This window comes from Hemitrygon akajei, chromosome 1, assembly GCF_048418815.1.
Source record: "Hemitrygon akajei chromosome 1, sHemAka1.3, whole genome shotgun sequence".
Lineage (NCBI taxonomy): Eukaryota > Metazoa > Chordata > Chondrichthyes > Myliobatiformes > Dasyatidae > Hemitrygon > Hemitrygon akajei.
This window is the reverse complement of record NC_133124.1, coordinates 108138478-108166454: the sequence shown is the minus strand read 5'-3', so window position 1 is coordinate 108166454 and position 27977 is coordinate 108138478. Positions and strand designations below refer to the sequence as shown.

Genomic DNA, 27977 nt, shown 5'->3' with positions numbered 1-27977 from the left:
TTAATTGCTTTGTTCGGTTTCTGGGGTGAGACAGATTTACGTCTGAATTCGACTAAGTGTCGAATATTATCTTTTGCCTCTCTCCTGGCTAGACGTTTAATCCTCCTTAGATGGAGAGATGTTGCCCCGCCCACGCATGCTCAATGGCTTAATGATATTATGTCCTGCTTAGACCTTGAAAAAATTCATTATTCAGTTCTTAATTCGGATTTAAAGTTCCATAAGGTCTGGGGACCTTTTATTGAGTACTTTCATAACCTTCCTCTTGACTAGGGTTTTTTTTCGGTCCCTTGCTTTCAGCTCTTTTTTTTTGTTGGTAGTAGGCATTAATATCTTCTGTTGCTAAGTGTATTTACAGTTTTGGGGGTTTGATTGTCCTGATTTATATTCTCTATATTGTGTTGTGGTTGGTCTGGAGTTTTTTTTGTTGCGGGGCTTGGGGAGGATACTAATTTTACATGTCTTCAATTTGGATGCTTTCTCAATTATCTTTCTTTGTATTATATTATTATTGTATGTTTATTTTTGCACTGTATCAATGTTCATTTTGATTTGGTTTTTTTTTATCTGTAGCTATGTAGAAAATGTATATTAAAAAAAAACTCACAAACCCAAACCCCCAACCCCTTTCCTCCACAAAAACTGACATATCACCCACACAGGAGAAAAAGCAACAATAACATCAAACTTCATCTCTGCAGTCCATTTATTCTTGTGTGCCTACCATGCTCTTTGTATGTATCCTACTTTGTTGCATTTTCCTGCACGTTTCACTTTTAAACCTGCATTGGTCTGGTGAATTTGAGCACCTGCCACAAAGGTCATGATCTTTCAAGCATCACTTGATTCTGGCATGATCGCGGAGGACTGGATAACTGCAAGTGTCACTCTATTCTTTAGGAAGGGATGAAAACAAAAGAGAGGAAATTATAGGCCAGTTAGCCTAACCTCAGTGGTTGCGAAAAGTGTTGAAGTCCGCTATTAAGGATGAGGTTTCGGGGTACTTGGAGACCAATGATAAAATATGCCAAAGTCAGCATGGTTTCTCTGAAGGGAAATCTTGCCTGACAAATCTGTTAGAGTTCTTCAAGGAAGTAACAAGTAGGGTGGACAAAAGAGAGGCAGTGGATGTCATTTACTTAGAATTTCAGAAGACATTTGATAAGGTGCCCCACATGAGGCTGCTTAACAAGATAAAATCCTATGGTTTTACAGGAAATATACTGGCATGGATAGAGGAATTGCTGACAGACAGGAGGCAGTGAGTGGGAATAAAGGAGGTCTTTTCTGGCTGGCTGCAAGTGACTAGTGGTGTTTCTTGGGTCAGTATTGGGACCGCTGCTTTTCACATTGTTTGTCAATGATTTAGATAGGGGAATTGATGGCTTTGTGGCAAAGTTTGCTGATGATACAAAGATCATTGGGGGGGGGGGTGGATAGGAAGAGCTGAGAAAGCAATGCAATTGCAGCAGGACTTAGACAAATCGTAAAAATGGGCGAAAAATGGCAGATGGAATACAGTGTTGGAAAATGTATGATAATGCATTTTGGTAAAAGGAAAAATAGTGCAGTCTGTTATCTAAGTGGGGAGAAATTTCAAACATCAGAGGTGCAAAAGGACTTGGGAATCCTCATGCAAGACTCCCAGAAGGTTAACTTACAGGTTGAGTCGGTGGTAAAGAAGGCAAATGCAATGTTGGCATTTATTTCAAGGGGAATAGAATATAAAAACAAGGAGATAATGCTGAAGCTGTATAAGACACTAGTCAGGCCGCACTTGGAGTATTATCAACAGTTTTGGGCCCCTTATCTCAGAAAAGATGTATTGTCATTGGAGAGAGTCCAGAGGAAGCGCAGGAGGACAATTCCAGGCATGAAAGAGTTAACCTATGAGGAGCACTTGGCAGCTTTCGGCCTGTACTCACTGGAATTTAGAGGAATGCATGGGGATCTCTTTGAAACCTTCTGAATGTTGAAAGGACTAGATAAGGTGGATGTGGAGAGGATGTTCCCACTGGTAGGGGTACCCAGAACTAGATGACACAACCGCAAAATTGAGGGGTGACTTTTTAGAACAGAAGTAAAGAGGAATTTTTTTTAGCCAAAGAGTTGTGAATCTGTGGAATGGTCTGCCACAGACTGCGGTGGAGGCCAAGTCTGTGGTATATTTAAACCGGAATTTGATAGATTCCTGATTGGTCGGGGCATCAAGGGATATGGTGAGAGGGCAGTGCATGGTGTTGAGTGGGACCTGGGATTAGCCATGATAAAATGGTGGAGCAGACTCGATGGGCTGAATGGCCTAATTCTGCTCCTATGTCTTGTAGTTTTGTGGTCTAATTTGCTCGGCCAGTCAGGTTTCTGTTGAGACATTGCAATTTTGTTCATGCTCACTTGCTTTCCTAACTGCAACTGGATTGCATTTCTGGCTGTGGTTTCCATTGATACAGCGATCTCAACAGCACTTTTAAATGTGAGTTGTGCTTCAGTTAGGAGCCTTTTTTAAAAAATAATTTTTTAATTAGTTTTTCAAAACATTTTATAAAATTAAAAACCCCAAATCCCAATGAGGAGCATTAATACAGTGCAAGATTAAGCATACAATAACAATATGCTACAAAGGAAGAGAATTTAACAAAAAAGCATCTAAATTAAAGACAAGTGAGCTTAGTGTCCTCCCCAAGCCCCACAACACAAGATAAAAAACAACAACAACTCCAGACCAACCACCACACAGTGTAAAGAGTATAAGTCAGGACAGTCAAACTCCCAGACTGTGAATACACTTAGCAACAGAGGATAATAATGCCTACTACCAGAAAAAAAAGGGAGCTGAAAGCAAGGGACCGAAAAGAAGAGAAAAAAAAAGAAAAAAAAAAACCCTAGTCAAGAGGAAGGTTATGAAAGTACTTGATAAAAGGTCCCCAGACCTTATGGAACTTTAGATCCGAATTAAGAACTGAATAATTTTTTCGAGGTCCAAGCAGGCCATAATGTCGTTAAGCCATTGCGCATGAGTGGGCGGGGCAACATCTCTCCATCTAAGGAGGATCAAGCGTCTAGCCAGGAGAGAGGCAAAGGATAGTATTCGGCATTTGGTCGGACCCAGACATAAATCTGTCTCGCCCCAAAAACCGAACAGAGCAATTAAGGGGTTAGGTTCTAGGTGCTGATTCAAAATACCCGATAATGTAGTGAAGACATATTTCCAGAATTTCTCCAAGCTAGGACAGAACCAGTACATATGGATGAGAGAGGCCACGCCCCTCTTGCATTTATCACAGAGCGGACTAATGCCAGGGTAGAATCGAGATCGTTTAGATTTAGACATATGGGCTCTATGAACAATCTTAAACTGTAAGAGGCAATGGCGAGCACAAAGGGAGGTTGAGTTAACTGATTTGAGAACTGAGTCCCAGCTCTCCTCGGATAAGGAGATATTTAAATCCTGCTCCCAGGCCATTTTAATTTTATCCACAGGGGCCCGTCGTAAGGCTGCTAGTTTATCTCGGAAGGAGCCATTTTTGAATGCAAACTAAATGACCTGTCAGTGAATCATCAAGCCCATCACTGAACTGATAACGCTCAGACAATTTTTTCAATTCAGTCACATTTGATGAAATGGACTCCCCTTCTTTTTGATTTGCTTATGAAATCCAAAACGTTCTGCAGTCAACAATAGTCTTGGTTCTAAATGTTCCTGCATTATTGCAAAGTTCATTTCATCTGGTTTAGTTGGAGCAGTCAAACTTCTAAGCATTTTAACCTATTGCACTCAGCAAAACTGGCACTTGCTTTGCATTGGCTATTTCATTTGCTTCAAAATTCTGCTCAATTCATTCAGTATACAATTTCCAGTTATCTGTTGTACAATCAAACCCATCTATCTTTCCAGCTTCAGTAGCCATTTCTGCCTTAAAAAATTTTTTTTATGGTCACCCAGTACCCAGTACTCACCTGTAAATTTCGTCAATTTTCTGCCTATTTTTTAAACTTGACCATGTCTCTCCTTTTTTGAAGAGACACATGCTGCACTTTTTTTTTAAACTCCACTGTCTTCTCCCCTTTCCTTAAAACTCAACTGTCTTTTTCCCTTCCGAAGAAAAATAATCTGCTGCTATTCTTTTTAACCTGAACCCCTCTCTCTCCTTCCAAAGAACAGTTAGGTAGTTTTCTTGGGTTTGTTTTAAAACTGACTAGTCACCGCTGTTATGATTTGTAACTCCAAAACATAAAAATTAATTGAAAGAAGAGCATGGAGCCAGGTGTAACTTGTGTATGTTTGTTTTCACTTGAGTGAGGCACATACTTATGACATGGTAGCATAATGACATATGCCATTCATGTACTTTTATGTATGAGGTGTAATGGGTTATGGAAACAACAAAGAATACAAACAATAAATGTACTATATTACTTAAATATTAAATACACAACACCGTCACCTTGAACTGATGTTAAACAAAAGTCCTATGGCATTATTTGAAGAAAGGAAGTGTCTAAATAAAAGATCTGTACTTTGGTTCCATCATTTTCAACTGATGAAGGAGATAGCCATAAAAGAAGTTTATTAAATGAATGTAGAAATATTATTTCAGTGAATAAAATGTGAATTAATGGAAATCCGTCATTTAGAAGATGGTGGAAGCTGTTATATTTATTTATTTGTTCATGAAATGTTGATGTTGCTGGCAGACGTTCATTCCCAATTACCCAAGGATTGAAGAGACAATTAAGAATCAACCATACTGGAGGCAAGTAGTCCCATATAGGCCTGAACAGAAAAGGATAGTAGATTTATTTATTAAAAGGTACTGTAAAACACAGTTTACCAGTTTTACAGTTACCATTATGGAGACCAGCCTTTAAATTTAATTCCCAGATTTGTTTAATTATTTAAATTTTAATTCCATGGTTGCTAAGGTGGGATTTAAATGTATCCCTCTAGATTAATGAGATAACAGTGATATTGCCAATAGAGTTGCTGGTAGAATTGCTGCTTCACAGATCTAGTGATCCAGTTGAATCCAAAGTCCAATGCTCTCAGTGCTTATGATGTCATTCATTACAATATTGTGAGGGTATGGTTACCATATCTTGTGATTATTTTTGTGTACTTTTCAACTTATGAACAAAATTGACTTTGGACATCTGTAACAATGGAACCTGTTTGTTACTCCAAACAACAAACATTCCCATGCCAATCACTGCAGTACACCACTTGTTACAGAAAGAAATAACCATTCACCACTATGCCACCTTCATTAATTTTCTTTTTACCACCACACAAAAAAAATCAGATTTGTGAGTTATGATCGTCCCTGCACAAAAGCATGCTGACTCCTCCTAGTCTTGCTTTTCCAAATAAACATAAATATCCTGTTATTTTCTGAATTTTCTCCAACTACTGAAGTTTCAAGGATTATCCCTACTGCCCTTTTTAACTGGCATCGACATTAGCTGCCACCCAGTCTTCTGGCACCTCACCCATAGCTAATAAAGATGCAGAAATCTCTGCCAGATCCGTACTAATCTCCCTTACTTCCCTTAGCATGCTGGTCAGGCCCTGAGCATTTATCCACGCTAATGTGCTCCTGTATTTCTAACACTTCCTTCTTCCAGATGTAGATTAGAACATTAGAGTATCATGAAGTTTTTGACCAGAACAGGCCATTTGGCCCATCAAAGCTTGCCAAATTCCTATTCACATAATGTGTTGAAATAACTGTCAAGTTTAGGTTTGAAAATCTCTAAGGTACTGCTCTCAACCAAACCTGGTAGTTTATTCCATGTGTCCACAACTTGCTATGTAAAAAAAACGCTTCCTGTTGTTAGTCTGAAATCTCTCTTTAACCATACTCCACCTATGGCCCTGTGTCCTTGATGATGGAATTATTTTGAAGTAGCAGCTGGCTTCCACTTTACTTATACCCTTAATGTTTTGAACACTTCTATAATGTCTCCTCTCATTCTATGTCAGCATAGGCTAAAAAGGTTTAATTCTTTCAATCTTTTTTCATAGATCATACCCTGCAGACCTGGAATGAGTCTAGTCACCCTTCCTTGGACTCCTGCAGAACATTCAATATTCAATATTCACACAATATGGAGACCAAAATTGTAGACGGTATTCAAAGTGTGGCCTCACAAGTGCCTGAAACAACTTAAGGAGAATGTCTCTTGACTTGAACTCCACTGAGCGCACTATAGCCCAACTTTCTATTAGACTTCCTAATCATTTCTGTGCATTGTCTTAATGTTGATACTGATGAGTCTACCAGGACACCCAAATCCTTCTCATGCAGTGTACTTTCTAACTCAAGACTGCCCCCCCCCCTCACTGTCTCAAATTTCTACTTCCTATATGTAATATTCTACATTTACTCACCTTAAATTTCATCTGCCATTTATCTGCCCACATCTGGATTTTGGTTAGATCAAACTACTGTATATTGATTCTGCTGCCTGAATGTTATCAGCTCATCTCCCTAATTTTGTGTCATTGGCAAACTTTACTAGTTTATTTGTTACGTTCTTATCCAAATCATTAATGTCAATTAAAAACAGCAGCACCAAAAGTGATCCCTGCAGAACTCTACTTTTAACAACTTCTAGGTGTGAAAATGATCCTCTCACCATAACTCATTTTCTGTTTTTGAGCCAAATCTTCATGCATTTGCATACCCTACCCTGAATCCCTACCTCCTGTAATTTGATTATTAACTTCTTGTGGGGTACCTTCTCAGAGGTCTTCTAGAGTCCAAGTAAATTATATCAACTGCTCTATTGTTATCATAAATTTTTAGTTCCCTTCATAGAACTCCAGCATACGAGTAAAACATGATTTCCCCTTTCTAAACCCATATTGGCTTTCTGCTAACATGTCTGTTCTTATCAGCTGCTTTTCTAGCTCTTTCTTTATTATTGTTTCCATTATCTTGCCTGTGATGCATGTTAAGCTTCCTGGTCTATAGTTACCAGGGTCAGTGTGGTCACCCTTCTTATATAGTGGGCCAATGTTAGCCCATTTACAGTCCTTAAGGATTTCACCAGTCTTCAATTACTTTTGAAAAATTCATGTTAGAGGTTTGTATATATAATCACAGACCTCTTTAAGTACCATTAGATATGTTGTCTGGCCCTGGAGATTTATAAGCTTTCAGCCTTTTCAGCAGAACTTCACTTTCCAAGATTTCCAAGTCACTTAAAACAACTTTATTTTTCTCTACACTTACTGGCATACTGCTAATATCTTCGCAGGGGAATACTTTAGCAAAATATGAGTTAAGAGAATCTGTTATGTCCTTCTCTGCATAATTTAACACTATTATTCCAAATACACTTAACTTCTTCGTTGACTTTTCTTTTACTACTAAAGTATTGAAAAAAATCTCTCAGTGTTAATCTTAGCATTATCGCCAACATCCTTCTCAACCTGCCTTTAGGCAATCTGAATTTCCCTCTTGACTATAGTTCTCATATTTTCATATGCCCTACGGTTAACATCATTACTATTTTTTCAGTATTCCATATAGAGCTGCCTTTTCTTCAAAACTGTTAATGTATATCTTTATTCATCCATGTAGTTGTATTGTTTTTATTGCTTTTCCGACCTTGGGTATGAACATTTCCTGCACTGCATGTATTACCTCTTTAAATCATCCATTGTTCCTAAACTGACTCAATGTCAAGCAGTTCCTTCCATTTTACCTTCTGAAGTCTTTGCTGCATCTGCACAAAACTTTACCGTTTTGAAATTCAATTTAATGGCTTTGCTTTTTACTGATATACTCTTTGTCTTCTTTACTAATATACGCTTTGCTCCAGAACATCAGTCCCCCCTCTCTTCACTTTCCAGCCTCTACATTCTTTGTCCTGTTGACCATTAATGAGATAAACTCATTCAGGAATTAATTCATATCCCCTTTCTCCACACAAACATTACCCCTGTAGTCCCCAAGGAGACCTACCTTCCTTAGAACCTTTCTGACTTTTAATATTTATTTTAAAAATTAGGATTCTTCATAATCCTTCTTGCCAAGATTACTTCACATCACCTTTATACCATCCTAATTTCTTTCATAAGTATTCTCATAAACTCCCTATCAATCCGGGGACTCACTTGATATCAATTACATATACCTGACACATGCTTCTTTAATTTCTCTGATCAAACCTTCAATATTTTGATGAGGAACTGGTGCAGGAGGCAGGGGCTCAGATTTATGAATCATTGGGATCTCTTCTGGGGAAGGTATGACCTGTACAAAAGGGACGGGTTACACCTGAATCCAAGGGGGTTCAATATCCTTGGGAGGTGGTTGGCCAGAGTTGTTCGGGAGGGTTTAAACTAATTTGGCAGGGGGGATGGGAACTGGAGTGATAGTGCTGAGGATGGGGTACCTGTCGTTAGTTTATAAAGGCGATGTGTAGTGAGACTCTGAGCAGGGAAAGGCTGCTGATGGCGCAAAATTACAACCAACAGGATCAGCTGCAATGTAAAAGATAGGCAAAACTGAAAAGAGCGAACACAGGACTGAAGGTGTTATATTTGAATGCGCTGAGTATATGGAATAAGTTAGATGAACTTATAGCACAGTTGCAGATTGGCATGTATGATGTAGGCATCACTGAATCATGGCTGAAAGAAAATTATAGCTGGGAGCTTAATGCCCAAAAATACACATTGTATCAAAAGGACAGGCAGGAAGGCAGAGGGGGTGGCACGGCTATTGGTAAAAAATGAAATTAAATCCTTAGAAAGAGGTGACATAGGGTCAGAAGGTGTTGAATCATTCTGTATAGAGCTAAGGAACTGCAAGTGTAAAAAGGCATTGATGGGAGTTGTATACAGACCTCCAAACAGTAGTAAGGATGTGGTCTACAGATTACAACGGGAGATAGAAAATACATGCCAAAAGGGCAATATTATGATAGTTATGGGGGATTTCAACATGCAGGTAGATTGGGAAAATCAGGTTGCTGCTGTATTCCAAGACAGGGATGTTCTGGAATGTCTACAAGATGGCTTTTTAGAGCAGCTCGTGATTGAGCCAACTAGGGGATCAGCAATTCTGGACTGGATGTTGCAAAATGAACCAGAATTGATTAGAGAGCTTAAGGTAAAAGAACTCTTGGGCCAAGTGATCATAATATGATCAAATTCACCCTGAAATTTGAGGAGCTAAAATCATATGTATCAGTATTACAGTGAAGTAAAGGGAATTACAGAAGCATGAGAGAGTAGTTTCCCAGAACTGATTGGAAAAGAACGCTGGCAGGGATGACAGCAAAGCAGCAATGGCTGGTTATTTCAGGAAGCAATTTGGAAGGCACAGAATATATACATCCCAAGGATGAAAAAGTATTCTAAAGGCAAAATTTCATAACCATGCCTAACAAGGGAAGTCAAAGTCAAAGAGTCAAAAGAGCTGATTGTGGACTTCAGGAAGGGTAAGACAAGGGAACACAAACCAATCCTGAGAGATCAGAAGTGGAATGAGTGAGCAATTTCAAGTTCCTGGGAATCAAGATCTCTGAGGATCTAACATATTGATGCATAAAGAAGGCAAGACAGCAGCAATTAGGATTTGAAGAGATTTGGTTTATCAACTAAAACACTCAAAAACTTCTATAGATTGATGCACCATCAATAACTCTCCGAGACGTGAGGCGAGTTATTGGCTTTTATTGACTGGAAGAAAGAACAAGCAGCAATTGACCACCATGTTACATCCTGGAGACTGAGAGGCAGGGCTCAGGCCCCAATCGCCTTTATACCGGGGTCTGTGGGAGAAGCCACGGTCTGTGGGAGGAGCCACAGGAGCAGTCAGTGGGGGGGCATGTCCAGACAGGTATATGTAGTTCACCACATAGATGTACTGTGGAGAACATTCTGACAGGCTGCATCTCACTTCTTATATGGGGTGGAGGGGGTTGCGACTACACAGGACCAAAATAAGCTACAGAGAATTGTAAAATTAGTCCAAGGCAACGTCCATTATTAAGGACCCCCATCACCCAGGGCTCTTGTCATTGTTACCATCAGGGAGGAGGTACAGAACCCTAAAGGTATACACTCAGCAATTCAGGAACAGCTTCTTCCCCTCTGCCATCCCACTCCTAAATGTTCATTGAAACTATAAATACTACCTTACTTTTTAAATATGTTATTTCAGTTTTTGCACTGATTTTAATCTTCTCAACATACTTACTGCAATTTATTTATTTATTTTTCTTTCTATATTATCATATATTTCACTGAACTGCTTCTGCTAAATTAACAAATTTCACAAAACCTGCCAGTGATAATAAATCTGATTCTGATATAATAGAGCAAAAATTAATAGGAAGTTAGAGGTTTGGGAAGCTTCTAAAAACAAACATAAGGCAACTGAAAAAGTCATTAAGAAGGTAAAGATGGAATACAGAAGTAAGCTAGCTCTTTAATATTTTGAGCAAAATTACTTTTTTATTTCCATCTTTTACAATTTCAAAATAACAAAAAAGGAGAAGGGCCCAAAGCAAAAGTTTGGGCACCCTGCATCGTCGGTACTTAGTAACACCCCCTCTGGCAACTTGTAAACGCTTTCTGTAGCCAGCTAAGAGTCTTTCAATTATTGTTTGGGGGATTTTCGCCCATTCTTCCTTGTAAAAGGCTTCTAGTTCTGTGAAATTCTTGAACCGTCTTGCATGCACTGCTCTTTTGAGGCCTATCCACAGATTTTTGATGATTAGGTTGGGGTCTGTGAGGGCCATGGCAAAACCTTCAGCTTGCGCCTCTTGAGGTAGTTCATTGAGGACTTTGAGGTGTGTTTAGGATCATTATCCTAATGTAGAAGCCATCCTCTTTTCATCTTCAGCTTTTTGCAGACGGTATGACGTTTGCTTCCAGAATTTGCTGGTATTTAATTGAATTCATTCTTCTCTCTACCAGTGAAATGTTCCCCCTGCTGCTGGCTGCAACACAAGCCCAAAGCATGATCAATCCACCCCCATGCTTGACAGTTGGAGAGGTGTTCTTTTCATGAAATTCTGCCCCCTTTTTTCTCCAAACATACCTTTGCTCATTGCAGCCAAAAATTTCTATTTCAACTTCATCAGTCCACAGGACTTGTTTCCAAAATGCATCAGGCTTGTTTAGATGTTCCTTTGCAAGCTTCTGATGCTGAATTTTGTGGTGAGAATGCAGGAAAGATTTTCTTCTGATGACTCTTCCATGAAGGTCATATTTGTGCAAATGTCACTGCACAGTAGAACAGTGTACCACCATTCCAGAGTCTGCTAAATCTTCCTGAAGGTCTTTTGCAGTCAAATGGGGGTTTTGATTTGACATTCTAGCAATCCTACGAGCAGTTCTCTCGGAAAGTTTTTTTGGTCTTCCAGACCTCAACTTGACCTCCACCGTTCCTGTTAACTGCCATTTCTTAATTACATTACGAACAGAGGAAACAACTACCTGAAAACGCTTTGCTTTCTTCTTATAGCCTTCTCCTGCTTTGTGGGCATCATTTATTTTAATTTTCAGAGTGCTAGGCAGCTGCTTAGAGGAGCCCATGGCTGCTGATTGTTGGGACAAGGTTTGAGGAGTCAGGGTATTTATAAAGCTTTGAAATTTGCATCACCTAGCCTTTCATAACGATGATTGTGATCAAGCCATAGCCCTAATGAGCTAATTGAGGTCTGAGACCTTGGTAGAAGTTATCTGAGAGCTCAAATCTCTTGGGGTGTCCAAACTTTTGCATGGTGCTCCTTTCTTTTTTTCACTCTAAAATTGTACAAAACAAAAATAATACACTAATCTTGCTTAAAATGTCGAAAAGAATGTTTCATCTTTAACTTTATGACTTTTGGAGATCAGTTCATCTTCTACTCAACTAACTATTCACAGTAACAGAAATTTTGACTGGGGTACCCAAACTTTTGCATGCCACTGTATAATTATGCCAAGAGCTGATAAGAGTGAATGCAGATACACACAGTCTGTTGCTGTAATGTTTGTCTACAGTTTGTAAGAAAGTAAAGCAATACACAGCAACCTCAAGAAATCAAGCGGTGTGAACTATATTCGGAAGCACAGCAAATGGCATCGTCACAACCACAGACTCTGCTATGGAGACTGGCCACCCTCCAGACGAGTTGCTGAATGGGGTTGCCATCATGCTCGTGATATGCATGTTCCAGCTAATTAGCATTTCATTGTGGTTGTATTTAACTCCCTTTCTTTTGTTTCAGTCGTGTTGAATCTTAACCAAAGCACAGCAACAGCTACATTCCCTACTTACTTTAATCCTCATCTGGGAAAGAAGGCTACAACTTAGATTGACACTGTAAGGAGCGGAATTAATTTAGTATTAAATTACTATTTCTAAGACACAATATTGGCATTAGCTTTGAGAGTTTTATTTAATGGCCCTGTTGTCCTAGTGTTTATTATTTTTCCTTTCGTTTCACAAAAAATTCAGTGAACTGTTCAGTCTGCTTCAGTGTCTCTTCCTCTGCACCTGGGCCATCACCAAACATCATGTCAGCAAGACTCGATCACTAAAATGGACCCAGAGGAGAGAGAACAGCTGACCATGGCTCTGAAATTCATTGGTCAGCTGGGAGAGAAATTAAAGTCAGTGCAGGCTGGATTGGCAAAGGTGGCCCATGCAGTGCAACAACCACTTTCAGAGTGGCCAGCCCGATTCAAGAAAGAAGAACAAGTGTCAGCACTTGTAGCAACAGTACAGAAACTCAACACAGACTGCCAGAATCTGGTGGTAGCTTTTACTGCTCTCACTGCCACCATTCAGCAGTTCATAACAGACAACCAGAATCAAATGGCAGCCATTACTGCTCTCACTGATGCTATTCAGCAGCCTTCTACCAGGAGAGACCCAATCCCAGCATCAGGACCTACCATATCCTCTTCTGCAGCATTTTCATAAGCCTCAGCCACTAATGCCCTGGTTTCCTTGGCTTTTCCTGGACCTGAACTGAGTATTCCTCCATCAGCCAGATACTCCAGTAACCCCAATGGCTACAGGAACTTTATTGCCCAGACAGAGCTGACTTTCTAAGCCCAGCCAGGTCACTTTGGTGATGATGCACGCAAGTTGGCTCACATGGTGAATCTCTTAGATAGGCCCCCACTCAGCCTGTTCAGTTCTCTATGGGAACAGGGTTCTCCTGCAGCCCAGTCTTTCTAGTGATTTGTTGTTGAGTTTAAGAGTGCTTGATCTTCCCCCTCTCATCATAAGAGTGGCCATGGAAGAATACATCAAGGAGGCACTAGCCTTAGGATTTATTCATCCATCAACCTCGCCAATAGGTGTGGGCTTCTTTTTTGTGAGCAAGAACAATGGCAGCTCCATCCCTGAATTGATTATTGGCCCTTCAACAACATCATGGAGAAAAACCACTTCCCTTTTTCCTCTTCATTTGAACATCTCCAAGGAGCAACCATATTTCCAAGATAGATCAGCGTAACGCTTACAACTTATTTTGCATCTGAGAAGAGGATGAGTGGAAGACTGCATTCAACACCTCCACTGGCCACTATGAATACCTCGTGATGCCATTTGGTCAGGCCAAGGCCCCACAGCTGTTGTTCAGATCCTGGTCATTAATATGCTCCGGGATACATTGGATCAGTTTGTTTTAGTGTATTGGATGGCATTCTCATCTATTCCCACTCTCGCCAGGAACACATCCATCAGATCCAGAGGGTTCTCAGATGACTCCTCGAGAACAGTCTTTATGCCAACCCAGAGAAGTGTAGCTCCACAGAAGCAGGTGTCATTCTTGGGCTACGTCCTCACTGCACCCAGAGTTCGCATGGACCCATGTAAAGTTCAAGCAGTCACAGCGTGGCTTAGATCATTGAGGGTCAAATAGGTGATGAGCTTCATGGGGTTTGCACTTTTATTGCTGTTTCATCAGAAACTTTGGTTCAATTGCAGCTCCCATAAATACACTCATCAAGAAGATCTCACCCGAATCCTATCCAAGCATTCTCAGAACTTCACCACTGCCCCAGTGCTGCAACATTCACACCCATCCCACCCATTTGTCATGGAGGTTCAATGCATCAAATGTCGACATTGAAGTTGTACTCTTTCAGCCCTCTTCTGGAGATAATCAGCTACAACCCCCGTGCTTTTCTTTCCTGTTGCTGACTCCTACACAGTGTAACACGTTTTTGGGAACTGTGAACTTTTGGCTGTCAAGGAGGCCGTGGAGGTGTGGTGACACTGGCTGGAGGGGGCAGAGCATCATTTTCTGTTCTGGATGGATGACAAGAATATCTCATACATCCATGACACCAAGAGACAAAGCTGTCTAGCCTGTTGGGCTCTCTTCTCACTCGATTTAATTTCACTCTTACTGCCACCCTGGCAGCAGGAATACTAAAGCTGATGCTCTGTCCCACCAGTTTGACATCTCTAAGGACAACATCCTCAGATCCCATCCTTCCTTGCTTGTGCATAGCTGCTCCAGTGATTTGAGGCATAGAAGCAGAGGTTAGAACTGCCTAGTAGTTGGATCCAAGTCCAAGTGGGCTGCCACTGTGTACCCCAGAGTATTAGAGTGCGGTCACTTCCCATCTGTTTGGCCATCCGGGAATTCAACAGACCCTGGAAGTTACAAAGAGATGATTTTGGTGGCTGTCTATGTCTCAAGCTGTCCACAAGTTTGTCTCTGCCTGTCCCATTTGTGTCCATAACAAGATATCACATCAGCTCCCTGCTGATTTGCTCTGCCCACTGCCTGTGCCTCTCTGCCCCTGGTCCCACCTCTCGTTGGATTTCATCACTGGTCTGTGTCCATCAGATGGGAACACAACCATCCTGGTTCTTTAAAGCAGCCCATTTTATTGCTCTCCCCAAGCTCCCACCGGCTCATGAAACTGCCACTTTCTTGGTTCAGCATGTGTTCAGGCTGAACGACTTCCCTCAGGACAGTGTCTGATTGAGGTCCACAGTTCATGTTCCACTTTTAGAAGGATTTCTGTTCTCCTTGGGGAGCCATAGCTAGTTTTTCATCAGCTTTCCACCCCCAATCTAATGGCCAGACAGAGGGTGATTCAGGAGCTGGAGACAACCCTGCACTGCCTTGTCTCATCCAATCCCATGACATGGAGCTCCCAACTCACTTGGGCAGAGATTGCTCACAATAACCTTCAGTTGTCCTCCGCTGGCATGTCCCCCTTTGAATGCCAAAAGAGATTCCAGCCACCACTTTTCTCTGACCAAGAGATCAACATGGGAGTTCCTGCTGCTGAACAGTTGGCACAATGCTGCAAGTGCACTAGGAGAAGGGCAAGGGGTTCTCCACTGTACCCTCAGAAACAGTACAGTATGCCTGGCAGGCTAATCAGCTCCACTGACAGGTGAGGCTTCTCAAGTCAGGGGAGAAAGTCTGACTGGCACTTAGAGACCTTCCTTTGAAAGTTGAGAGCTGCAAATTGGCCCCACGCCATGACCATTCATAGTGGAGAAGGCTAGCAACCAAGCTTCCTATAGACTGTGCATTGATGAAGATTCAATCAGTGTTCAATGTTTCCCAGCTCACGCTGATGACTTCCTCCCTTTCTCCAGTCATTCCCCCCCTTACCCCTCCTCCCCGCTTGGTAGATGGCTATCTTGTCTATTCAGTGTGGTACCTCCTGGTTCCTTGCCGAGTGCAGGACAGGGTCCAGTACCTCGTGGAATGGGAGGGATATGGCCCTGAGGAACACTCTTGGATTCTGACTCATGACATTCTAGACGAGTCTCTCATCCCAGACTTCCAACAGGCACAAGTCTCTAGTATATCAGGAGCTGCACCTAGGGAGGGTAACCCTATCCCAACCACAGAGTCTGGGCACCGTCACAGGTGGCCAGTTGAATGTGGTCTCAATTGTGGTTGTATTGTAACTCCCTTCCTTTAATTTCAGTCTTGCTGAATCTTGACCAAATCACAGCAATGTCTATTCTCCCTGCTTACATTAGTCCTCATGTGGGAAAGAAGACTACAGTTTAAGTTGATGGAGTAAACGAGCAGAATTATTTAGTATTAAGTTACTGCTTCAGAACTGCAGTGTTGGCATTAGCTTTAGTTGGGAACTTTAATTAATGGCCCTGTTGGCCTAGTGTTTATTATTTTTCCTTTTGTTCTACACAGTTCTTATTAAAATTCAAAGACCTGTTCAATCTACTTCAGTGTTTCTCCATCTGCACTTCGACCATCACTGAACACCATGTCAGGCATAGTACAAGAGATTGCAGAGCATCACTACTGATCACATTGGCTGAGTCCTGAAAGACATTGCCAACAAGAGTGAGTTTTAATCACCTCCCTTTAACAGTCAATGCCATTGTCATTGCTAATTCCTCCACTAAGGATTCGAGTACAGGAGCAGGGAGGTTCTACTGCAGTGGTACAAGGCCTTGGTGAGACCGCACCTAGAATATTGTGTGCAGTTTTGGTCCCCTAATCTGAGGAAAGACATTCTTGCCATAGAGGGAGTACAGAGAAGGTTCACCAGATTGATTCCTGGGATGGCAGGACTTTCATATGAAGAAAGACTGGATCGACTAGGCTTATACTCACTGGAATTTAGAAGATTGAGGGGGGATCTTATTGAAACGTATAAAATTCTAAAGGGATTGGACAGGCTAGATGCAGGAAGATTGTTTCCGATGTTGGGGAAGTCCAGAACGAGGGGTCACAGTTTAAGGATAAAGGGGAAGCCTTTTAGGACCGAGATGAGGAAAAACTTCTTCACACAGTGAGTGGTGAATCTGTGGAATTCTCTGCCACAGGAAACAGTTGAGGCCAGTTTGTTGACTATATTTAAGAGGAAGTTAGATACGGCCCTTGTGGCTAAAGGGATCGGGGGTATGGAGAGAAAGCAGGTACAGGGTTCTGAGTTGGATGATCAGCCATGATCAATCTGAATGGCGGTGCAGGCTCGAAGGGCCGAATGGCCTACTCCTGCACCTATTTTCTATGTTTCTATCACTATAAGCTATTGTTTAAAAACCCAACAAGACCAGTGATATACTAAATATTTTGTTACAAGTAGTAGCCAGAGTTTAGGCATCAGTGGCAAGTGACTTACTTCCTGACACCCCAGAGCCATTCCTCTATCAACAGCATATTGAACAAGACCATGATGGAACATCCTACACTACATCAACAAACAAAAAACTAACATCGTCTAGAACAATGAAGGTTCCTCCAGCATCATCAGCATTCATTCCCTCTATCACTGGCTCACCATGTCTACAATGTATTGAACCTTCAAACTGCACGCAGTTACTCACCAAGGCTATTGCAACAGCACAGGCCCACATATTTTGCCATGAAGCAAGCCCACATGGTTCTGGACTTTGTGATCATCATTTTGAAATAAATGAAGATTTTCTAACTCATGTTTCCTCACCTTTCACTGTGCAGGTGGACACAGCTTGAAAAGAGATGGCAAATCTACTGACAATGTTTCAGCACAAACTGTGTTGCATTAGTTAGAACAAGTGAAAAAAATACGTGGTGGTTTGGCTTTATAAATAAAGAAATATTGGTTATCTAGTACCTTGTAGCATTTAAGTTTATTTAAAAACTATATGCTTGCTTTATCCATATTAGGAGGGAATGTGGGAGTACTTGAAGAGAAAAAGGTTCCTTTAAGAGAAACCACAATTGCTTTGTCATTGTTCATCTAGTGACTGCATGATAGCAGAAATGAAAATGCCTTTGCTTACAGCTAAAGCTGCTGTGATGTAGCTATTGTTATTTCTTAGTTTGCGTGATCCGAATACTGTTGTTATGATACAAAGGCACTCCATTAAACAAAGAAAGCTTACAGTGAATGACAGCACTCCTGTTGTGACTTCCACAATGGCAGACCAAGTCACCACTAAAACAATTGTACCAATGTTACTCACATGCTTCAATCCTTAAAGGTGACCCACCCAATAACATTCCACAGAGTTTTAGGAGTGATTGCAGGAAGAAGAAACAGGGAAGACATGAAAGCATTTGAATACAAGAATATTTTTTTTAATTGAAATGTTGATTAATCAAGGGTCTAATGAAGTAAAATAACCACACAAATATGTGTTTGGCTGAGGTATAACATAAATAAGGCAAGCATTGTTGTTTGTTGAAATAATGTCACAGAATATTTTCCTTTCAGAACAAAGTGCAGCTGAGTCATTGGCTTCACATCTTCAAAAGACAGGATGTAACGGAGTGCTGCATTCTGTCAGCACTGATGAGGTCAGTATAGATAGTGTGCTCAAGTCTGGAGTGGGTCTTTAACCCACAACATTGATGTAGAACTGAAACCTTTCCCTTCAATTTAGAGCTGTCTCTTCTTTGTTCAACGTCCTTTCAGTATGGATAAAAGGTCCTGGGAGGCAGTGCATTCTGAATTGGTGCTCTTAAACTTTTTGTATACTTTCATAGAGCCATAATTTGAACAACATGCAATTTCCACTGCCAATATCCACCTTTCTGTTAGTTACTAAAACTTCCAAATGTAGGCTTAGAGCTAATACTGTACAACATCGTGGTATATTGGGAAATGTTTTTATGAGGTATAACAGCTGTAAAAAACATCCTGCAAAAACAACTTTTAATTAGTGCTTTTTCCACAGGTCACAAATGCCATTCAGTTAAAAAGATTATATAAGACAGCTGTGCCGAGAAACTGGATTTCATCCTTTTATCGGTGCACTAAGAAGACATTGTGTTTAGTTGCAATACCCACAAGCATAATCAAATTAGCCAAAAACACCTATCTGTGGAGATTAGCATCCAGGGCCTATTCATTATGCTTTAAAATGGGGTTTGTACTGCTCCCACAGACTTCAGCCAATTTAGTGCATTTATCAACAAATTATTTGTATGCTGATAAGGGATTCAACAACAAATTATATACAGTAATAGTTACCAATGAGAAGAGAAGGGCTCTGATAGAGCGTGAAAGAAAGTAGAGTTGAAGGAACTAAGAATTTCAGGAGATAAAATTTATAGGGCTAGAGGAATTCTCAGAGGTAGAGAAGGACAAGGCCACAAGGGATTTGAAAATAAAGATGTCAATGAGAGAAAGAATACAGACAAATGGAAGGATTGTAGAGAAATGTTGTAAACCAACTGTGCATCTGGAGATAGCTGTGAATATCCTCAAACAAGTGATTGTGACTGCTACTAACTAGATGAACTCTTCAGGCCAGAAAATTACGAATTCAGTACTGGAAATGTCTACACTGAAAATTCATTATTCTAAAATACTAGCATATGCAATAATATATTAACATAATTTATTACATTTATACATTAACATATGCAAGAATGCATTAATATAATTTATCCTCACAGGTGGGGGAATCCCATGGCTCTATTCTTTTCAGAATCAGGTTTATTATCACTGACATAGGTCATGAAATTTGCTGTTTAGTGGTAGCAGTACAGTGCAGGAAATAAAAACGACTACAAGTTACAATAATAAATAAATAGTGCAAAAGAGGAATAATGTAGTAGTGTTTCATGGGTTCATGAACTGTTCAGAAATCTGATGGCAGACAGGAGAAGCTCTTCCTAAAACAATGAGTGTGGGTCTTTGGGCTCCTGTACCTCCTCCCTGATGATAGTAATGAGCAGAGGGCATGTCATGGGAGGTGAGATCCCTTAATCATGGATACCACCTTCTTGAGGCACTGTCTTTTGAGGATGTCCTTGATGGTGTGAAAGCTTCTGCCCATGATGGAGCTGGCTGAGTCAACGACCCTCTGCAACATTAAGGCAATGCTATGTTGCACTTATACAGTATAGCATGTTGATTTCCCTTTCAGACCACCTAAAATGCATTACAGCCAATAAATAACTTTTATCCAAGTACAGTGACTTTTAGTGTAGGAAGCAGAACATTTATTTGTAATCCCCAAATGCAACATGATGATCATCCAATATGTTTTGTTTTGGCAAAATTGATTGAGGGATAAGTGTGGGTAACTCCCACATTATGGGTTGGGGGTTGCTTTCCTTGAAAATGATCTGTATTGTGATTTTCTGTTATGCAGCATACCACATGCATCTGTCTCAAGAAACACTGAACACAAAATAACTTCTATGTTTATTTATATATTTTTCTTTTCATATAACTTCTCGGAAAGTTGCATTTCAAAATTCTGGGTAGTGATTAGTGAATGTTGTAAGGGCAAATTTCCATTAACTAAGAGTCTGTAACACAGGTACACCTGAATTGATCAGGACTCTGGAAGAACCTCAACTGCTTCAATATAGTACCAGTCATTGTTATGATCACTTGAAGGAATAGGTAGAGTATCAGCTTAAAATGTCATCTGAAATTCAGCCCTCCAGCAAAGCAACATAACACATGATTATCAAACTATACTTTTGGGGCCAACCAGCATCATTAAAATAGATTATAAAGCCATTACCTCATTGTTGTTGGGTGTGGGTTTTCCTGTGAGAATTAGCCACCTAGTTCCTGTATTGAAATAGTGATTGCATTTCAAAGAAACTTCATCATGAAGAGTCACCACCTAAGGGCCAAATTTAATTCAAAACTAGAAACCTCTGAAGCTACGGGGCTTGGCCATAAATGAATGAACATTTCAGGAGAAAAATTATACAGTCAGCGATTGGTGAATCACAGGCAGGTACCAAAGGAATTAGGTGCAAAATGATTTACAATTAGTTGTTCAAAGCCACACAAAGTACTCGCATTATTGGATCACCAGGCCTTGCACATATTGACCACATCTCAGATTCTTTTGTATAATTTCTAACTATTATTTTGTTCAACCACTTTCTTACCCAATGTCATATATAGGAGTGGGAAGCAAGTGTATATATTCATCAGCTCCCCCACCCTCCTAACCCCATAAATATTTAAGCATATTAAATATACATTCATGTGTAAGATTAATTGGTATACCTGTACACTCCTCTCATCTCTGTTGTCCTCACTTCTACATTTCCTAATCTTTAGTTTCCCATGTTAGTTTACCAGTATAGCAAGCATTGTACAGATGCAATAAGCTGAATATGTTACTTAAGTGTTAAAAATTACATGGTTATTACTGTTTATAAGTTCATTAGAATTCCATGCATTTTTTCCCAAAATGGTTTGATTACTTCAAAGTGAGAGGGCTTTGACATCTCAGTCAAAAAAAATTGTACAACTTGGCATAGTTAATGTACTCATGTCCCTGGAACAGAGCCTGAGCTCACTTTCTTTCTGAGCTCACTGAGCTTTAGAGCTGTCCCAGATTCTAGAAACATCTCAGCAGTTGAAGGCCAGCAATCCCCGTGATACAGTGCCTATGAAAAGTATTAAAATAAAATATTAATTACAAATATAAAACACAAAACAATTGATTGCATAAGTATGCACCCCCTTCAAGTCAATATTTAGTAGATGAACCTTTGGTAGCAGTTACAGCCTTGAGTCTGTGTGGATGGGTTTCTATCAGCTTTGCACATCTGGACACTGCAATTTTCCCCCATTCTTCTTTACAAAACTGCTCAGGCTCTGTCAGATTGTATGAGGATTGTGAGTGAACAGCCATTTTCAAGTCCAGCCACAAATTGTCAATTGGATTGAGGTCTGGACTCTGACTTGGCCACTCAAGGACATTAACTTTGTTGTTTTTAAGCCATTCCTGTGTAGCTTTGGCTTTATGCTTGGGGTCATTGTTTTGCTAGAAAACAAATCTCGCAATTCGCAGTTCTCTTGCACGCTGCATCAGAATTTCCCAGTATTTTGCTACATTCAGTTTACCCTCTACCTTCAGAAGCCTTCCAGGGCCTGCTGCAGTGAAGGCTCCTCACAGCATGATGCAGCCACCACCAGAAATGGTGTGTTTTTGATGATGAGCAGTGTTTGTTTCTTTGCTAAACATGGTGTTTAGTCGGATGGCCAAAAAGCTCAGACCATGGAACCGAACCTTCTTCCAGCTGACTTCGGAGTCTCCCACATGCCTTCCGGCAAACTCTAGTTGAGATTTCATTGGAGTTTTATTCAGCAGTGACTTTCTCTTTGCCACTCTCCCATAAAGCTGTGACTGGTGAAGCACCCAGCCAACAGTTGTTGTATGTGCGGTCTCTCCCATCTCAGCCACTGAAGCTTCTAACTCCTCCAGAGTTGTCATAATTCCCTTGGTGGCCTCCCTCACTAGTCCCCTTCTTGCACAGTCACTCAGTTTTTGAGGACAGCCTGCTCTAGGCAGATTTACAACTGTGCCATATTCTTTCCATTTCTTGATGATTGACTTAACTATACTCCAAGAGATAGTCAGTGAGTTGCAAATTTTCTTGTATCCATTTCCTGACATGTGCTTTTCAATAACCTTTCACAGAGTTGCTTGGAGTGTTCAGAGTTGCTGGGAGTTAGGAAAGAAGTTAAAAAGCAGGACCTCAAGGGTGGTAATCTCAGGATTGCTGCCTGTGCCACGAGACAGAGTGGGTAGGAACAGGAAGTTATGGCAGATGAATGCGTAGCTGAAAAATTGGTGCAGGGGGCAGGGGTTCAGATTTCTGGATCATTGGGATCTCTTCTAGGGAAGGTCTGACCTGTACAAAAAGGACAGGCTGCACCTGAACTGGAAAGGGACCAATATCCTGGCGGGCAGGTTTGCTAGAGCTGTTGGGGAGGGTTTAAACTAGTTTGGCAGGGGGGTGGGAATCAGAATGTGAGTGCAGAGATTAGGGTAGAAGGACAAGGGCATTATGCTATGTGTTCTGGGTTGGTGAAGAAGGACAGACAGGGGACAAAACATAAATGTAGCCAGCTAGAGGGGTTGAAATGTGTCTATTTCAATGCTAGGAGTATTAAGAATAAAGGGGATGAACTTAGAGCATGGATTAGTACGTGGAACTACAATGTTGTGGCTGGTACTGAAACTTGGCTGGAGGAAGGGCAGGATTGGATGATGCAGGTACCAGGGATTAGGTGTTTTAAAAGGAATAGGATGGGAGGTAGGAAAGTAGGGGGAGTAGAATTACTGGTCAGGGATAGTATCACAGCTATAGAAAGGGAGGACGCTGCAGAGGGAGTATCCACTGAGTCAGTGTGGGTGGAAGTCAGAAATAGGAAGGGATCAATCACTGTGCTGGGAGTAGTCTATAGGCCCCCAAATAGCCCTCGGGACACCAAGGAACAGATAAGCAGGCAGATTTTTAAATGGAGCAGGAAATACAGGGTTGTAGTTATGGGTGATTTCAACTTCCCTCATATTGACTGGCACCTCCTGACTGCAAGGGGGATAGAAGGGGCTGAATTGGTCAGGTGTGTTCAAGAAGGATTGCTGACACAGTATGCGGACCGGCCAACGAAAGGAGCGGCCATACTGGATCTAGTTCTGGGTAATGAACCTGGTCAGGTGGCAAACCTCTTGGTGGGAGAGCATTTTGGTGAGAGTGACCACAACTCCCTTAGCTTCAGCATAGCTATGGAAAAGGATAAAAACAGACAAAATGGGAAAGTGCTTACCTGGGGAAGGGCTAACTATGAAGGGAGGAGGCAGGAACTAGCGAGAGTAAATTGGAAACAGATGTTCAAGGGTGGAAGCACAGAAGTAATGAGGGAGAAGTTTAGAGACCACTTGTGCTGGGTTCAGGATAGGTTTGTCCCACTGAGACAAGGAAAAAATGGTAGGAAAAGGGAACCGTGGCTGATGAAACACATGAGGCAACTCATCAAGAGGAAGAAGGAAGCATATGTTAGATATAAGAAGCAGGAAGGGCTCATGAGAAATATAGGGTAGCCAGGAAGGAGCTTGTGGTGAACTACATATACCTGTCTGGACACGCCCCTCTGCTGACTGCTCCTGTGGCTCCTCCCACAGACCCCTGTATAAAGGCAATTGGAGGATGTTGTGTGGTGGTCTCTTGCTGCTAATAAAAGCCTATCATTCGCCTCCCGTCTCTGAGAGTTATTGATGGTGCATCAGAGCTTAAGAAAGGACTTGGGAGAGCTCGAAGGGGGCATGAGAAGGCCTTGGCATGTAGGATTAAGGAGAACCCCAAGGCATTCTATGCATATGTGAAGAACAGAAGGATGACAAGAATGAAGGTGGGGCCGCTAAAGGATAAAGAAGGCAACATGTGCCTGGAGGCAGAGGAGGTTGAGGAGATCCTAAATGAATACTTTGCTTCAGAATTCACAAGTGAAAAGGACCTTGATCAGGGTGAGGTCAAAATAGAACAGGCCTGTGTGCTGGACAATGTGGAAATTAAGGAAGAAGAAGTATTGGATCTTCTTAAAGCATCAAGATTGATAAGTCCCCAGGGCCGGATGTGATATACCCCAGGTTACTGTGGGAAGTGAGAGAAGAGATCGCTGGAGCAGTAGCTATGATCTTTGAATCCTCTTTGGTTGCAGGGGAGGTGCTGGAGCATTGGAGAATGGCAAATGTAGTTCCCTTGTTTAAGAAAGGTAACAGGGAGAATCCTGGGAACTATAGACTGGTGAGTCTTAAGTTGGTGGTCTGCAAACTATTGGAAAGAATTCTTAAGGATAGGATCTATGAGCATTTGGAGAAGTACAGTCTACTCAAGGATAGTCAACATGGCTTTGTGAAGGGAAGGTCGTGCCTCATGAGCCTAATTGAGTTTTTGAAGAGGTAACAAAAGAAATTGATGAGGGTAGGGCAGTAGATGTGGTCTACATGGATTTTAGCAAGGCATTTGACAATGTCCCCCATGAGAGACTCATCCAGAAAGTCATGAGGCACGGGATCAGTGGAACCTTGGCTGTTTGGAAAGTATTCTGCCTGGAGGTCGGTGACTAGTGGAGTGCCGTAAGGATCTGTACTGGGACCCCTGCTCTTTGTGATTTTTATAAATGACCTGGATGAAGAGGCAGAAGGATTTGTGAGTAAGTTTGCGGATGACACGAAGATTGGAGGAGTTGTGGATGGAGCTGTAGGTTATCGAAGGTTACAAGAGGATATAGACAGGATGCAGAGATGGGCAGAAAAATGGCAGATGGAGTTCAATCTGGATAAGTGTGAGGTGATGCATTTTGGAAGGACAAATCAGAAGGCTGAGTACAGGGTTAAGGGTGTGGATGAACGGAGGGACCTTGGGGTTCAAATCCATACATCCCTCAAGGTCACTGCACAGGTTGATAGGATAGTTAAGAAGGCCTATGGGATGCTAGGCTTCATTAATAGGGGTATTGAGTTCAAGAGTAGAGAGGTGATGTTGCAGCTGTACAAATCTCTGGTGAGACTGCACTTAAGAGTATTGTGTTCAGTTCTGGTCACCTCATTATAGGAAGGATGTGGAAGCAATGGAAAGTGTGCAGAGGAGATTTACCAGGATTGGAAAATAAGTCTTATGAGGCAAGGTTAGCAGAGCTGGGACTTCTCTCTTAGGAGTGTAGAAGGATGAGAGGGGACTTGATAGAGGTCTACAAGATTATGAGAGGCATAGATAGGGTGGATAGCCAGTACCTGTTTCCCAGGGCACGAATAGCAAACACCAGAGGGCATATGTACAAAGTTAAGGGAGGGAAGTTTAGGGGAGACATCAGGGGTAAGTTTTTTTTAATATAAACAGAGGGTTGTGGGTGCCTGGAATGACTTGCCAGGGATGGTGGTGGAGGCCAAAACATTAGGGGTATTTAAGAGCCTCTTGGACAGGCACATGGATGAAAGAAAAATAGAGGGTTATGGGGTAGTGTGGGTTTAGTATTTTTTAAAGGAATATATGGGTCAGCACAACATCGAGGGCTGAAGGGCCTGTACTGTGCTGTAGTGTTCTAGTGTCTTCATGGTGTAGTTTTTGCCAGGATGCTGACTCACCAGCAGTTGGACCTTTCAGATACAGGTGTATTTTTACAATCAATTGAAACACCTTGACTGCACACAGATCTCCAAAACAGAGCGCCACTTAACTAATTATGTGACTTCTAAACCAATTGGCTGCACCAAACATGATTTGATGTGTCATATTAAGGGTCGGGGGAAGAGTGAATACTTATGCAGTTACTGTGTTTTATATTTGTAATTAATTTAGATCACTTTGTAGAGATCTGTTTTCACTTTGACACCAAGAAGTCTTTTTCTGTTGATCAGTGTCAAAAAAGCCAAATTAAATTTACTGTGATTCAATGCTGTAAAACAATAAAACATGAAAACATTTGAAGGGAGTGAATATTTTTTTTTAAAATCGGCATTGTAGATGTAAGGTTAGCAAGCACTGTGGATGAAGACCAGCATCCTCATGGTCCGTGACCAAGGTCGGTTGGGCCCCATGGATGAGATTAACCTGCACACGTTCCTCAAGACTGTTGAGTCCTTCCAAGTTGGAGGGCCACAGGATCAGAGGTCTGTGCAGGTAGGAGGCATGAGGACAGTTGATGCCCCAGCTCAGCAAGTCCTGGGTAAGAGGTCTGTGCGAGTCTGCGCTCAAAGCCTGGAGTTCAGGGACCTGTCATTCGTGAGTCCAAGAGTCAATACTGAAGATCAAAGATCAGTCAGTGAGTCGGGAAGTCGAGCCTTATGGTCAATGCCCTGGGTCAGCATATCTGGAAGTTGAAGTCTGTGAGTGCTCTATAGCAATTAAAGGTCTAATGTCTTGCAAGACCATGAGTCCACTGGAGGTTGGAGGTCCAGAGGCAGCCCATCCTGGGGTTGGAGGCCTATCTGTGTGTGTGTGAGTGGGTGGGAGGGGAAAGGTGCTTGTTTCGTTGTTGTTATTGTTTGTGTTGTTCTGCATTAATACCATTAACTCAACTGTGCCAGCAGGTTTTACATGCTTACTACTCTTGGGAAAATCATATATTAATATCTTTTGAGATATGTTCTTTCCATATGGAAAAGTTTTCTATGTAGCCAGTCTGTCAAGAACTTTTACAATTTTGGAGGCCCTGCATTAGGTCATCCTTAGAACCTTTTTCTTCAGTTGGAGTCCTGGTCTATTGAACCTTACCTAAAATCCTTGCATTGTTTGCTTCCATTCTTTTAATTCTTTCTCTACCCGCTCTCCATTGCTTCTATGTCATTTTAACAATATGCCACCATAACTCTGCACAATGAGATAAATGTGGTAAGCAAATTCAAGACACATTTAACATACCTTCTCCTCTTCTGAATTCTATACTTCTTAAAATAAAGTCCAGTACTTGGCTCAAAAAATAAATTGCTGTAGGAACTCAGTGTGTCAAGCAGCATTTTTAGAGGCAAAAGGATTCCTAACATTCTGGGTCAAGACTCTGCATAGATGCCAGTGCTTGGCTCACTCCCTTAAAGGCTTTGCTAATCTATGGTTAACAATCATAGATGCTGCCTAACCTGTTGAGCTAACACTTTTGGCTTTTATTTCACATTTCCAGTATCTGAAGTTATATTTCTTGCTTTTTGTACAATGTTTAGTGATTTGTGTATTTCTCTCTATCTAGACCCAGATCTTCCAAGTAACAAGGTGTAATTAGATTTTGAAAAGACTTTAAATAGCCACCTAAAATTTTACTCAACACAATAAATGCTCATTGTATTGAGACCAATGTATTAGCTTAGAGAAAGGTTTAAATGGGTAATTTCCATATTGGCAAACAGTGACTTACACCTGTTTCTATTTCTTATGTCCTTATGACCACAAATGCTTCTGTTTCAGAGCCAAGAGTGCTACTGTTTACAGCATTTCTATTCAATTTAAAAGGATATCACATAGCATTGATTTTACTGCACAGGATTTAACAAATTGTAGGACATGCAACTGGTATTAATTTACCAGTTTCAACCATTAATCAGCATTAAAGCAGCATAATTTTAAAGTGCTATCTGGATATTTTGTCCTAGATTATCAAGATGCATTTAACATACTAAAATTTGACCCTGTCATTTAGATGCCCACATATTTTTCCCCACTGTCTTGACACCTAACGCAATAAATTTCTTTCCCAACCATGAGATAAAATGATTACAATGCTGCTGGTGATCTTTTGTAAGCTTTGTGGAAACATGTTGAGA

At 41.2% G+C, this 27977-nt stretch overlaps 1 long non-coding RNA gene across 1 annotated transcript in view; it reads left to right on the top strand.

Annotated features, from left to right (window-relative positions):
• Positions 1–27977, top strand: part of LOC140729596 (uncharacterized) — a 107635-nt gene that overhangs the window by 26043 nt on the left and 53615 nt on the right. The window contains exon 3 of the long non-coding RNA XR_012099365.1: positions 18167–18249. This is a non-coding gene — a long non-coding RNA (uncharacterized lncRNA). The remainder of the gene's footprint in view (positions 1–18166; positions 18250–27977) is intronic.